A 16,496-nucleotide genomic window follows, 5' to 3' on the forward strand; every position below is an offset into this window, starting at 1 on the left:
CATTTCAAATGCTTCGATATGTTTCTCTTCATTTCATCGTAATGTCCATGTTTTTTCCCCATACAGTGCCACACAAAACACTTCACTAGTCTGTTCCTTAGTTCTTTTTCCAGAGGTCGCAGAAAATGCTTCTTTTTCTGTTAAAAGCTTCCTTTGCTCATGTTTGCAGTTTTTCTTGGGAAGGATAAATGCATTAACTTCCCGTTGCTTTCTGCACACCACTTTCTCTTTCGAATCTTAATGGATTGTAGGGGGCCCAAGCGTGGTGGTGAAGACAGTGGATTTGACTAATTGGGGCCTCCGGACTTCACCGAAATTCACCACAAGGGTTAAATATTAGTTCTATCAGTATTTTTGACCCGATCAGATACCGGGAAATCCCAATTAGCCTTTGTCCCCCGCATCCTGGACGAACTTCTACAAATCATCAGAAATCTTGGAGGGGAATTGGGCCAATTATTCCGCAAATGTTTCTTTACTTGTGCCTTCATAGTTCAGTCAGAAGAACGTCGGAATTTTTATGTAAACGTCTCAGGTTCAATTCCTCGTTACTCCTTTTCATTTTATTGTGTTAGAAGAAAATATAATGTAATAATGTAAAAAGAAAAAACTAAAACCACTATTATGCAACTATATTGTTCCAAAACTAATATTAAATTTATGTTATTTATGTCGCTAAAGAACGATAACAGAATATAAATGATAACTTGAATATTATTTATATTGCTAACAACGATAACAGAATATAAGTAACTTCCATATTATTTATACAGGATCACTAAAGAACGATAACATAATATAAATGATAAATATCGGTTTGTTTAAATATAAGATATTATATAATAAATAATTAATTATTTAAATAAAATTACCTATTTTACAAAGAAAAATGGTTATTTATATTATAATAATTTCTTATATAAATTCAGAGTATTTATATCGTGAAAGAATGATAACAATATTAATGGTAACTTGAATATTATTTATAATGCGAAAGAACGGTAACAGAATACAAATTATAATTTGAATATTATTTATATTGCTAAAGAATGATTAAAAAAATAAAATGAAAACTTGAACAAGGCCCGAACTTCCAATCTTTCAATCATTAAGCGAGCACTCTACCACTTGTCTATGAGACGCAGATATGAAATAATTCCATAGTTCCGGAACTGCTTCTACAAGGACATGCATCGTGTAACATCGCCGTGACCCAAAGTGGACTTAGAAAATTTTCACTGTTCACGAGTGCGGCCTCTCTTTTTTTTGACAACTGTACATCAATGAACACTAAGCTCATAAGAAATGTTTTGAAGCTGGTAACACTGTATTTCATTGGTTCTCAAACTCTGTACTGTGGTGCCATAGCTGGCTTATAGGGGTGGTGCGAAACATTCCAATATTTTAAAGTGGTTTTAGAGTTGGACTTTCGATGTATTGATACGATATTTACGATGGGCAATGTCAGAATTTTAATAGAGTCTATTAAACGCTGGATTGTTCTAGTGACTGCAGTGCAAAGACAGTTCTTTCTCATCCCACCGCATAGACAGACGTGAATGTTGCTCACTGCATCAATATGACTCTAGTATTCTAGTGACTGAAATTTTCGAGTTATTTATCACATTTTTTGACACTTGATTTTTGTATATAAATAGCTTCCTCCACAGTCTTGGGTTATTGAAGGTAGAACCAACTGAATGGTGTTGTGTTCGGGTAAATTTTTAGTTGTTTTTATATCCCTAAAAACGGACAAGTTTTATTGAACATTAATAAACATCGTAGGAGTGAAAATAAAGAGAATGCTCCACAAACTAGTGGTGGGGTGTGAAAAAGCGGAAATATCTTAAATATGATAACAGTTATTTGGATTATACATCTTGATTACACAACTTTTAACACTGTATCACTTCAGAATACGTATGATAAGCACTTTCTTGTGTTAAATTTTAAGATACCTTGTTAACATGTTTCGACCTATTTTGGGTCATCTTCAGAACTGGTCGTTGTTGGTCTTGGCGCCTCTTGTTTCCTGTGAGGGTGCATTCGTAGTGTAGAGTCAAAGAATGTATGTGTTTTGAAATTGAGTTGTGTGTTGAGAATATCGTTGGGGTGTGTTTTCGTGTGTCTGTATATTTCATTGTTCTAGTGTGTTGAGTTTCTGGCTTTTTGGTTGGATGTGCAGTATTTCCATGTCTGTGTTGATGTCTCTGTAGGTGTGGTTGGCATTTGTGATGTGTTCTGCATATGTGAAATATGTATATGTGAAGAACTAAACACAATCAAATACATAGCACAAGAAAACTGATAGAACCCCAACATAATAGACAACATAATACGTAAGATAAAACAAAACCACAAAAAACAGAAGAATACAACACAAACACAAGAAAACAAAAAATACACCACACTAACATACGAAAACAAAAACATACATAAAATTGCAACCTCATTCAAGAAATTAAATTACAACATCGCATACAGAACAAATAACACTCTACAAAAACATCTCAACACACAAACAACACAAACAAACAAATACAACCACACAGGCGTATACAAACTCAAATGTAACACCTGCAATAACTTCTACATAGGACAGACAGGCAGATCATTTCAAACACGTTACAAAGAACACATCACAGCCATAACAAAATTACAAAACACCTCCACATATGCAGAACACATCACAAATGTCAACCACACCTACAGAGATATCAACACAGACATGGAAATACTGCACATCCAACCAAAAAGCCAGAAACTAAACACACTAGAACATTATGAAATATACAGACACACGAAAACACACCCCAACGATATTCTCAACACACAACTCAATTTCAAAACACATACACTCTTTGACTCTACACTACGAATGCACCCACACAGGAAACAAGAGGCGCCAAGACCAACAACGACCAGTTCTGAAGATGACCCAAAATAGGTCGAAACATGTTAACAAGGTACGTTAAAATTTAACACAAGAATGTGCTTATCATACATATTCCGAACTTATTTGGATTTTATCTTAACATCAACAGATGTTAATGATGAAGAGAGACTGCCTACTGTGTGTGAAACTTATGGCACCAAAGTGCATGCATGCTTCCAAGTAAGCTAGAACATACTTAGAAACCAATTATTGCAACATAGTTGGTAAACCTCGCGGTTGTTTTACCAGAAAGTTAAAAGAACAGAAAAGTAGAACTAATTTTTCTTAACAGGTATTCATATCAGGCAATCCTTTTTTAGAATCATATAAGGTTCAGAGTTGCAAAGTGTAAAAAAACCCCATACCATCGTGGAACAAATAATTCTACCAGTTGCTGTAGATATTATGAACATTATGTTCAGTTGAGTCTGTGGGAAAACTGCCTTCAAATGTGCCTTTCTCTAACAATATTATCAGTCCCAGAATTCAGCACAATGATGAAGTAATTGAAAAACTAAAAGTGAAGACATTTGGATTGCAGCTGGATGAGGTTATGGACAGTAATAAGATTGTATAATTTGATTTTCTTTGTACAGATCTTAGATGGTAATTACATTGTGGAAGTCCTTCTGTTATCTTTTTCGAGATCCTGGACTGATACTGGTTCTTTGTCCAGCTCTTGTGGAGTATTGCAGGCACTTATTCAAAACAAAGCTGTGGATGCACTGAGGAGAAATTACATAATTCACAGGGAACCACTCGCATTAAAAGTATCAGAATCCTCCACTGAGTCTGGTCTTAGAATGTGTGGTGATTGCGGTAAACTTTATAAAAACTCGGCCAATGAAAGCAAGGTTAAAACAAAATTGTGAGGATATTGGGAGGTGAATAAATATCTTTGTTGTACTACTGGATCTCCCAATGGCTCTTTCTTTCAGTACATTTGAATTACAGCAGGAAATATACACTTCCCTTGCAGAAAAAAAAGCACGATTCTGCCAAACACTTCAGTGAAATGGTTTTTTTTTTGGCAATACTAGCAGACTTTTGTGATACATTTGAAAATTTGAATGCTTTGAATCTCTTTCTGCAGGGAGACAATATGCACATTTTAGTGGTCGAGAAAGTCTCAACTTTCAGAGAAAAATTGCAACTATGGAGAAAAAAATTAATGACTTCAGCAATGATTATATCTCCTTGTTGCAGCAGTTCGTGATCTCTAATGAAGTTGATTTCTCTGGCATCATAAAATCTGTTTTTGAAAAGCACGTAACTTAGCTCATCAACTAGTTTCAAAAAATACTTTCAAAAATATAAGATCATGGTGCAGTCAAAAAATCCTGATACACCAAGGTTGTCATGAACTGAAGAAAATTGGAAACAAATGCTGTAATTTGTTTGTTATGATTGCGAAGGGGCATATGGTTTCAACATGATGGAGTCCCACCACCACTCTTGCTGTGCGAGCACATCTACTGGGAGCAGTGGATAGGGAGAGAGGGACCCTTTGCATGGCCACTGCAATCACCCGCCATAACACTCCTTGACTTTTTCCTTTGGGGACATGTGAAGAATGTGGTGTACACCACCCCAGTATAAACCAGAGAGGAACCAATTGTGCAGAACATGCTGCCTTTGACCATCTTCACCAGAGACCCCACCCCACATGTTGGAGAGAGTTCAGCAGTCAGAGTCATGGATTCAATGCAGTTCAGGATGGACATTTTGAATACCTGATGTAAAATGTATGGAAGTAAATTAAGTAATTCATTTTGTCATAGTCTAAGATCATGTAGCTTCTGAATGACACAGCAAAGAAAATGGGAGGAGTGGACTTTCAGAACGCAGTTTTGTATACGTTTTCCTTTTCAGAAAAATGCAAAAAACCACTGTATGGAAAGTGAACAAATATCCAAACCAAATTCATACCTATACAACTGCAGAAATTACTGTATTTTGACACGAAAATCCTATGTACAATATGGATGCTTACCAGTGGCGTGCCATCAATGGAGTAGTAGGACTAGTGTAGTCCTCTAAGTATCATCAACTTATAAAATTTATTACATTTCATGTTTGAATTTTAAAAAGTTTCAAGATATGACAATTGACAACTTCAATTTGTTTCCTCTCCTCAGTGCGCAACATCTGTAAAATTGGACACGTCCAGCTCATGCTGGGCTAGCACTGGACTAGCAGATTTAAAGCTGTTCCCTTGCCTATGTGAACAGTAAATATGGTTGGGTGTTCCCTGGTAAACAATTTCTGTGTCTCCATTCTTGTTAGAAAGAATATATTAGTACATTTATTGTTTTTGTGCATTATCAGTAAGTACTGAAAGTGTGCCTGTGAAGTGTAACATGGGTTAAAACAATATTGTGTGTTTTACGCTGTTTAGTAAAGATAGAAAGGGACTCGTTTCGAAATGCAAGTCCTTTACAGCTCATACCAACTGCATCGTCAGAATTTTTTCCATCCGGCAGCGGTACCAGTCATGACTGCCAACAATCACAGTGTTGTGTTTTGGATCATTTGTTAAGCATTGGTACTTGGTACTTTGTTTGGAAGTTTAAGTTTTCAAGAAAAGCAAAATATTATAGTAAAAGGTAGGCCTACACCAGATGTTTTCAGGAGTACAAAAATGAAAAACTATGTACATCAATTCAAAATTGAATATTATGAATCTTCAAAATGGCTAACAAATAAATTATTTTGCTGGCCTTGTGTTCTTTTTGAAACTGATAGAGGAGTATGGAATAGTACAGGTTTCTCTGATATCAGTAATTTTCACAAAGCAAAGATTCGCCATGAGAAGACGCAATCACATTTATCTGTAATAACGAAATGTAAAACTTTCGGTAAAACAAGGATAGACTTTCAACTAAGTGAACAACGCAGGGCGGATGTTTTGAAACACATTGCTGAAGTTAACTCTGATAGAGAAATAATGAAGCGATTAATCAATGTAACTTGCTTACTGGCGAAGCTAGAGCTACATTTCAGAGGTCATAACGAACACAGTGAATCAGTTAATGAGGGAAACTATATTGAATTCTTGCACGTGCTATCCAAGTATGATATCAAATTAGACACACACTTACAAAGCACTAAAGTTTTCAAAAGTACATCAAGTTGAATTCAAAATGATATTATTGAAAGTATTAGTGATGTAACTCTAGACATAATAAAGGAAGAAGTAAAAAATGCACCTTTTGTTGCTTTAATGCTGGACGAAACGACAGATATTGCAAAATTATCTCAACTTTCCACTGACATTCATTATGTAAAAGAGGGTGAAATTCAGGAGAGGTTTTTAGGTTTTACAGATGTCGGCAATAATCTCTCTGCAGTTGCTTTAAATGAACATGTATTTAAAATCCTTTTGGACTTTCAGTGTGAGGACAAGCTCGTAGCTCAAGGATATGACAGGGCTGCAACATTTTCTGATGATTTAAATGTGTTGCAAGCACTAGTGAAAAAAATGTCCCAATTCGTTTTTCGTCCACTGTTATCCTCATCGGCTTAACCTAGTTCTATCGCAGTCAGTGCAATTTATAAAGGAATGTAAAATATTTTTCATGACATTGAATATTTTTTGCTCTTTTTTTCTCATTCAACAGAGCGTGTAAATGCATTGAATGCATAAGAAGTCAAGAAGAGGTTTCCAACAGTGTCAGTTACACATTGGAATTACAACTCTAGGATTGTGAACACGCTGCATGAAAATAAGACAGAACTGATCTCATTTCTTGAGCATATTGTTGATGACCCAGACTGCTGGGATAGCAACACTTTTATTTCTGCCAAAGGATAGGTATTTAGCATCATTGAAGGAGTTCACCTTTTCTTTTCTGTTGGAAATTTTCAGTCATATTTTTGCTCTCACTGATACATTATTCAATATTCTCCAGACAAAGACTTTTGATGTAAATTATTGCATAAGAAAAATGAAAGAGACCATTTATTTCATTCAAGAATCTCGAAACAATTTTGATGATATGTATGCAACACTAGAAGAAAGTAATACAAATGAGAATGAACCTAGAAAGTGCCATCAGGAAGGTGAATTGGACGATCCCAGAATGAGACATTTGCGTCTTTACAATGAGATAATTGACACGATAGTTAGCTAAATGGAAAACAGATTTCATGATTTAGAAGAACTAACATTTATCGAGCTATTTGATTCGAAAAAGTTTGAATCTTTCAAAACCAGATTTCCCGAAATTTTGTGTACATCTCTAAGATCAGGCTACAAAAACTTGTTTCATTTCGAAAATTTGCGAAGTGAGTTAGTGGCTGTTCATAGGTTGTCAGACTTTTCAGGCAGGACAGTGACTGAGATAGCAAAGTTTTTGAAAGACACCGAGTTAGGAGAAGAAGCATTTCCAGAAGTTTATAAAATATACTGTCTAATAGCTACAATTCCAGTGAGCACCTCCACAGTGGAACGTACTTTTTCCTGTTTAAAACACGTAAAGAGTTACGTACGGAACACTCAGTGCGAAGACAGGCTTTCGTGACTTTCACTGTTATCGATCGAAAAGACTCTATTGAACAAAATTCAAAGCTGAAGATATTTTTACGATGTCATAGAAAAATTTCCCCGAAAAGGATAGGGGAGGATTCTGTTGATGTACACATGCAGGTGGTAACTGATGAGTAAAGTTAGGATTCGTATGTAATAATAGCTAATATTTTTAGTCGGTATAGTTTATAAACATGCAAGCCATGCCCCCCACTCCTCATACTTGCCATTCTTGTCATTCACTACTTCCATTAGTTAGCACTAAAGGTCTTTAATCCTCTTAACCACCACTTACAAAACAGCAGGGGGTTTAAAAGCTTCATTGTCTAGTCCTTGTGACTTTTCTTGCATTTCGAGTCTTGTCAACTAGGCTTAAAACCTTCTTAATTGGCATCACATTGACTCAACTATACTCGGCATCATTCTTAACTCATACTACATATAAATCTTTGCTCTACTGATAAGTCTTATTTTCGTTGTAATACATACTAGCTAACATTTTTTACATTTCTCCTGTTTATTGTTAAATAGTGTCATGACAGTTCCATTACTGCTGGTCCCCCCTGAAAAATATCACCACTCGCCACCGATGCTTACATAAAAAAATGTATTGAAGCATTTTTTTTTTAAATTTTATTTTGAACAAACTATATTATGAAAGTTCACACCTCATGGGTTGTCTGACAAAAATATGGTCCTTCATGTGAAACCTATCATCCCTCAGAATTTGGTGCAAAGGTCCTGAATCCTATATAATTAAGTGCAATGAAGCAGGTTCACAAATGAAATGGGCTTAGGTAAAGTGAAAGATGAAGCTGTCCCACTGAAATTAGGACTCCTGTTCAGTTTATTTTTATTGATCGATTGTCATATTACTTATATTATTTTGTGTAAACTGTGGTAAATTGATATCCAGGTGTATTAACTCTCTACTATGTGTAATAACACCTGTTCACAAAGTCACAGAATGTGCCGGAATAATGGGAAAGAAAGTATAATCAAATATTTAGAACATGTGTTAATTAATAAAACGTCAAAGGTCGCACACTGTGGAAACGACTAGGCTCTTATTCAACAAGAGTATACTCCAGATCCAGATCAACAATGATGCTTATTTTTATTACACTCTAAGGAAAGTAGTGGAGAGATATTGAAGATTGCAACAACCAATAAAAGAGAAACATCGTGTAATTCACCAAAATGATATTGCCCAGTCGAAAAAACAACTGCGACCCCTGGCGGATTAATAAATAAATAGTAACGAGGTTTGTTCTGTGTAAATTATTGTTATGGTTTGTAAAACTTACCCTTATATAGGTATGTCGAAAAGGCAAATAGAAGTTCTGTTAGGAGTTCCAAATTAACGTGTACTGGTCAGTTACACTTCCATGAATTAACATTAGCAGCCAACACATGTGATCAGGATATTATTTTAAAACTTGTTTCTGTCACTAGGAACTTTGTGAAATGGTATATAGAGTCCTGCATAACTGGTTACGAAAGATAGAAAAGACAGATTTGCTACTGAACACCTGGCACTATAGACAGTATGCGAAGCTGTTCTGTTTCGCAGAGTAGTCCAATGTTCGGTTTAATGAATGTCCGAGTCCGTTGGACGGCTCTGGATCATGAAAGACAGATAATATTGAGCCATCCAGGAGTTCCAAGAATCGTTGCAAGAATGCGATTATCATTGTGTACCTTTGAAATGATATTTCCTCCTCTCTTCTCATTGATTGAAGCACGCATCATGAAACTACAATAATTAGACTTGAGAGTGCTTTTATTTTTGTTAATAACTTATCTCCCTAAAAACGATTTATTAGAGAAATAATAATATATCCACTTAGAATAATTAAAAGACATAGGCTATATTAACAATTACTCCTTCAGAGGTAGCCTATGTATTTTGAGTTTAAAGTATGAACGTTACAATAGTAAATGTGTACTTATTTGCTCTTCTCTTTTGTAAGTAATTGTAATTTATTTTATTCTTGTGTTTGTTTACACGTCAGATTTCATCTGTGCATTACGTTTATTTCCTTTGTTGTTACTGGTGTCCATTAGTTGATTTATATATTAGTTATGAAGATAAATGTACCAAAGTGTCCTATCAATTATAACCCTATTTCAAGCTAACTTACTTACTTATGGCTTTTAAGGAACCTGCGGGTTCATTGCTGCCCTCACATAAGCCCGCCATCAGTCCCTATCCTGTGTAATATTAATCCAGTCTCTATCATATCCCACTTCCCTCAAATCCATTTTAATATTATCCTCCCATATACGTCTCAGCCTCCTCAAAGATCTTTTTCCCTCCAGCCTCCCAACTAACACTCTATTTGCATTTCTGGATTCGTCCATACATGCTACATGCCCTGCCCATATCAAATGTCTGGGTTTAATGTTCCTAATTGTGTTAGGTGAAGAATGCAATGCGTGCATCTGTGTTGTGTAACTTTCTCCATTCTCCTGTAACTTCATCTCTCTTAGCCCCAAATATTTTCCAAAGAATTTCAAGCTAATCCTTTTTTTTTAATTAGGAAAAGTAAATTTCCTTCAATTACTTCATTTGTGTAGTTACAAAATGTCATCAGAGTTCCTGTATGGTGAAATGTGATTGGTATTCTGTCCTCTACGAGGCCTGTCTAAAATGTATCCGACCTTAAATTTTCCCGCGCAAAGTAGTGATTCTAAGGCGGCGCCACTGTGCACGGTGGAAGGAGGAACCGTAATGCTCATGCTTGAATTTTTTCACCACATTCGCTTGTGCCAGTCACTGGCTGGTGGTCGCCAAGTAAGGTGCTGTTCTAAGTGTTTGTCGGATTTAGTTTTCTCGCAAGATGACTGAACGAATTGAGCAAAGATACTGCATCAAATTTTGTCAAAAGCTTGGTGATTCTCAAAGTCAAACAATTCGTAAGATTCAGCAGGTGTTTGGGGAAGATGCGATGGGTGTAACACAAATTAAGGAGTGGTTCAACCGATTCAAAGATGGCCGCACATCAGCGGAGAGTGAGCAGCGTTGTGGCAGGCCCCAAACTGCTCGGAGTGCAGCTGTTGTTGAGAGGGTGCGAAATTTGGTGATGGCAGATCGTCGTTTGACCGTGCGGGAGATTGCCGAAGAGGTTGGAAGATTCTGCACATGCAATTTTGCGTGATGATTTGAACATGAACCGAGTGGCTGCGAAATTCGTGCCCAAGTTGTTGTCCCCAGAACAAAAAGACCTCCGTCGTGACGTTGCACAGGACCTTCTGAACACCGCCAACACTGATCCTGGGTTTCTGAACACTGTGATAACTGGAGATGAGTCATGGGTGTACGGGTATGACCCAGAAACAAAAAGACAGTCGTCGCAATGGAAGCATCCCGAGTCTCCAAGGCTGAAGAAAGCGCGGCAGGTGCGAAGCAAAATCAAGGTGATGCTGACTGTTTTCTTTGATGTCCATGGAATTGTGCATCACGAATACGCACCGGAAGGACAAACGGTGACAAAGGAGTACTATCACGATGTTCTCCGGCGACTCCATGATGCAGTTCGGCGCAAAAGACCAGACATGTGGACGGCGAACAACTGGCACTTGCATCACGACAACGTCCCCGCACATTCATCCCAATTGATCCACACTTTCTTGGCCAAACATGGAATTACAACCGTTCGCCAACCTCCCTACTCTCCAGACCTGGCTCCTTGCGACTTCTGGTTGTTTCCAAAATTGAAGACACCACTGAAAGGATCCTGTTTTGAGAGTAGAGAAGAGATAATGCGGAACGCGACGATGGAGCTGAACACCATTCCAAAAGAAGACTTCCAGAGGTATTTTCGGCAGTGGAAGGATCGGTGGGCTAAGTGTGTGTAAGCACAAGGGGCCTACTTTGAAGGGGATTAGGGTCCCAACCCCGTCAGGTATTTGAAATATTTTTTCTGGCTAAAGGTCGGATACTTTTTAGACAGGCCTCGTATATCTGTGATTCTGTCTAGCCACGTGTAACCGCTTCAAGGCCAGATATTCGAACGAATGTCCAACCTCGCCAGTTGATCTGAACCGGTCGAATATAAACTGGTTGTAAGTGGTGTTCTGCAGCACTCTGATAGAGTAGAACCCCATTTAACGAATTTCTGAGGGATTATATTTTTTATTCCTTAAATAGCAACTTAAAAGTAGGTTTACATAAAATGGGAACAAAATACTAAAATAACTAATACTAAACATTATAATCATTTAATTAGGCCTATATTTATTATTTGCAATTAGTTTAATTATAATATTTTCTAATTCTTCAACTGGTGAGGCACGAATGTTTTTTCATTTGGTTGAATCCGTAGCACACTGAAACTCGGCATTGAAAATTTCTTTTTTCTTTTGCATTATTCACCATAATGAAGTACCAGTAGTTGGCAAACCATGTTTTTTTTTTTTTTTTTTTTTTTGCCATATGCAATACTGTTATTTGAGGATTACCTCGACATCCCTTATTATTTTGCACTTTCTGCTTAATAGTTAATTTTTCCTGTTTAGTCACCATTATAACAATGCATAAAGAGCATAAACTAACAAGGAAAACTTAGAGACAGGATCCACACAACTTGCGAGAACAAAGCAAGCAAAGGAACCACTCTGTGAAAGCAACGCAAAGCAAGACCATAAAGACAATAAAGAATAACACCGCCACGTGGTGCTACATTACTATCGATTGAGATGTGCTATCAAGTAGGCCTATGCTGGTACTATTGATTATTGAAAGTCGAGTCGATATTTTGGGCTTCATTATCACAAAATCCACTTGAGAATTATTCCTCAAAAGTGGGATTTTCCTTAAGCCAGGTTTCCTTAAAAGCAGGTATTAATTACATTATTCTTATGGTAATTTGGCTGGGACTTAACAGACTATTCCTTAAAAACGGGAATGTTAAAACGAGGTTTTACTGTAATTCTGATTACCTTTTTGGTGCATAAAGAAACACTTAAATATTTCTTTATATCTCTAATAAATTTGCCTTGCTGTGAAAGAATTATTCTAAATGCATTAATGGTTATTAGAGCTTAGCAAAAAACTTCGTAACTTTAAATCATATGAACAAGTCTGTTGAACATACGAAAGTTTAGATCAACCTTGTTCAAACGGTACTCATTGAAGGCGAGTACTCAGTTGAAGGAGGAGAGTCGAAGAAAAACTTGCAAGCACAGAGTAGGGATGGTATCGTTGCAGTGGAGGAGAAAGAAAGGGGTTCTCTAGTAAGTGATTAGAATTCTTCAATATTCTCTTGTATCTTGAATTGCGATTATCTGTAGTGCATAATGGACGTAGGGAAACGAAAGAAACATGATCACCAACCATGTTCTTTTCATATGTTATGGGAAAGCTGTTATTTATTTTTTTTTGTAGCAGCTGGAGAACATTTTCAGTAGTCTACTTGATATGACAGAAAATTATAAAAGGAAGACGAAAACATAATATAATGCGCCACTACGACACCATACATAAAGCTGTGTATGATGATTTTATTGGCGAAGATCAAAAGAGAAAAGTGAATGAGTTAAAACTATCTCTGTACCCTGAAGTAGATTATAAATGTATCGTCACATGTTGAGTGGTTTTAAGCATTTAAAATATATATTTTAGTTTTATTTATAAAATTCTACAAAATTAAAAGCACACAATTCATTTTATTTAGTAATTCTACATTACAATTTTAAAATATTATAATATTTATTATTTTCTGTGCAATATGTTTCTACAGTTCATAAAAAATATTTAAATCAGAAGTGCAGTAATTAGAAGCAGACAACAACACTAAACAATACTACTAATAATAATGAAACTACTACTACTACTACTACTACTGCTACTGCTACTGCTACAGGATCGCAGTATTAAACGTAAAATATAAAATATTTTTGCATTGGTAGAAAACTTTATTTCTTTTCATTTCTTTCAATACATAGAACTCTGACCAACATGCTCTCAAAATAAATACAAAGAAAATCAATTAATTCTAACTCCATATGAAGAAGCTCTTTCTTCTGTGCATGTGTATACATTTTCAATAGCCTGTAAACTACCAGCCCCTCTTTTACCTCTTATTCCCTCTCACTCCTTTTCCATACAGCGGCCGAGCGTTCTCAGCAATCTGTTCCGCTCGCGAGTTGCGAGTCTCCTCAGTGAGTACAAATCGTGTACAGTCCTGGTTTAGATCTTGTATGATCTGAGATGGTTGCTTGGGTGCCATCAGTTCATTTTCTTCCCTTCCCCTCCTGCCAAGCTTTTATTACTGGGAAGTGAAGAAAGATGATATGGATACAGCTAGATGAACCTAGTTATGACAATACAGGATTATTTTTAATTTCTTTTTCTGAGTTAAAGCATTCTTATAAATTTCTCGTGTGCGTGTATATTACTTCCTTCAAACTATGGCAAACACCTTTGTGATTTATTTCTAATAGTTCTTGCTGTGGGTTATTCATTTTTTTATTGTGAGCTTAATTCCATCCTTCCAACATACTGACGTTCAATTAGTAGCTTCTGCATTGGTACAGCTTGTTCAACACATCAGAAAAAGAATTCGCGACCTTGACATGTTTTGTTGAAAGTGTATGTATAATTCAGTTATTGTTAAGTTCATAACTGTGACATTTTATCCTCTATCATTGTTCAGTACGTAACTGTGAACTTTTATTGAAGTGCATTGCAAAACGTTACCACTTTGTGCTGTGCATTATTAGGTATCACTTTTCCATTTCAGTTACATGCCACATTGTATATAGCCATAATCATGAAGATTCAAAGAGAAAATTTAAATTTGCATGGATCTAATTTACCGGTCTGAAATTGTAATTGTATTACTTATTAATAGTTAAGAAGAAAACAGACATGACAGTGAGAATTACAATTTTTTTTTTTTTTTTTTTTTTTTTTTGCTGTTTATACATTACATAATAAGCATTTTAATATTTATTTTACTGAAATTTATATAAACTAAAACACTAAAAAATCGCAGTCATTTTATGTCTTTTAGTTATTTGGGTAAGTTTAACGTTTAAGAGAATTACATTTTCTTTCTGTTTATACATTAGACAGTAAGCATTTAATATTTACTTTACTGAAATTTGTATAAACTAAAACGCTAAAAAATTAGTCACTTTAAGTATCTTATTTATTTGAGTAAGTTTCGCATTTAACACTAGAACCACAGGCACTAGTTGTATACCTACAACCACCGATGTGGTCCAAGATGACAGTGCTAAATTACAAAATAAACAACACTTAATAATGCTTCAATGTTTCTCTTAGTCTCCTAGCAACTTTACAATATATATATATAATATATTACTTTACTCAATACATTATAGCCTACTTTACTGTTTCTCTTACTCTCCTGGCAACAAGAAATCGTGCTTCTTACGTTAGAACAGAATGCAGGACTCGAATAATCTCCCAGCCTGTTCCTACCCAATACTGAAGAATAGGGGACCGACAGATGGCCTGAGTGACATCGTGAATCTGACGTTGACAGGTGGGCCATCCAGCCTCAGTCCCTTATAGGGTTAGGTCCCATTTCTCCAATGAACAACCTGATAAGACCCAGGGGCCCAGAGCACCAAGCCCTTCCTATATCAGCATCACTCCACCCTATTTTTTATTATTGGAGATGATAGGTGAAATAGAGGGAGATGGAGAGTGTTAATGCAATGATAAAGGGAAACGGAATTAATCCAATAAAAACTCTGCTTTGAGTGAATAAGGGGATGCAAAAGTTTAAGAATTGGGACTAGGCTTCCAATATCCTGTTCAAACTGCTGATGAAGTTCTTACAAAATTTGTATGTAGTTTCGAAGAGAATTAGTGTCAGGATCGTACACTTCTGCAAGCTTTGGAAAATGAGCCACCTCTCCAATTCAGTTTTAAAACTCTTGCTCTGTAGTATATTTTGACAATGAGGAGACCCCTGTCTTGAAGAGACAGATGGAAGGTGTTCAAATGCCCCGTTAGATCATCAAGGAAGGCTAAATCACAAATCCAATAGCTGTCTTCTAATTCAGGAACAGGTTCACCAAGGTTAGCCATAAATGCCGATATTTCCTTATTTCGAAGGTACATTCAAGAACTTTACCTCTGCTTAACCAATGTATGTTGTGGTAGGAAATATCGTCATATTCACTATTGCATTCTATAAGAAAAACTTTAAATTGCCTATTTCTTAGGGCTCTTACTCTTATAAAATTGGCTGTCTTCATTATAGTATCTGTTATGCTTTTGAGGTTAATACTTTCTGCACACAGGTTTTCCTTTATGTAGGATACAATGAATTGATATTAGCTGATTTGTTACACTAGGAAGAGATTTCATGTTTTGTTTTAAGCAACTTGTGAGTCCAATCTTTACTCCCATCATGAATGGGGCCCCATAGATACATCAGTATATATCCTTCAACAATTTAGCTGCTTTTACCATATAAACACAGTCTAGTATATACAGTCACGAAGCTCTATACGTAGTAAATATGCATCCATAGATAGTTTCTAACCACTAGGATCGTTACTATCGCCTCATTACAGACAATGAGAAATAGTACCTGCAAAGTCTATTGCTTCTAGTACCCTCACAACTCAAGTTTCGTGGGTGTATGTACTAGACTGTGATATAAGTGTCAGCATCAGTAACAAACAGCAAAACGTTATTGTATTTTACATCAAATGATCAAATGATTTTCATTGCAGTGTGAACAATGTAGAGGAATTTACTTTATCTAGATTCTCACATGTCCAAAAATTATGGTCTGCTTGACATATCCCTTTTCAATTGGCCCAATAGTTATATTAGCTATATGACGACATAGGGAGTCAGTTATTTCCTTGATACAAACTCCAAGTTTTCCATAGTTCAATTCAGCTGGTTATTTTTTGTTCATATTTAACATGTGAACCACTAATAATATGACATAGATCACTTGTCCCTAAAAGCTATAAAAAGATATAAAGAAATATCCATCTATCTCCTGCTCTATGCTGGTTATGTACAATGTGGAAGAC

General features: G+C 36.0%; 1 protein-coding gene across 2 annotated transcripts in view; it reads left to right on the forward strand.

The window, feature by feature from the left end:
* The window catches only part of LOC138707912 (KN motif and ankyrin repeat domain-containing protein 1-like), a 437,992-nt gene that overhangs the window by 406,345 nt on the left and 15,151 nt on the right, over positions 1 to 16,496 (forward strand). Inside the window, exon 15 of one of the 2 annotated variants that reach the window (XM_069837958.1) lies at positions 4,351 to 9,602. The exons of the other annotated variant lie outside the window; for it this stretch is intronic. The gene's annotated coding sequence lies outside the window, so the exon portion shown is untranslated. Of the gene's footprint in view, positions 1 to 4,350; positions 9,603 to 16,496 lie in introns of those variants that run through there. 2 annotated transcript variants of the gene reach the window in all.

Source organism: Periplaneta americana, chromosome 10 (genome assembly GCF_040183065.1).
Source record: "Periplaneta americana isolate PAMFEO1 chromosome 10, P.americana_PAMFEO1_priV1, whole genome shotgun sequence".
Taxonomy (NCBI): Eukaryota; Metazoa; Arthropoda; class Insecta; order Blattodea; family Blattidae; genus Periplaneta; species Periplaneta americana.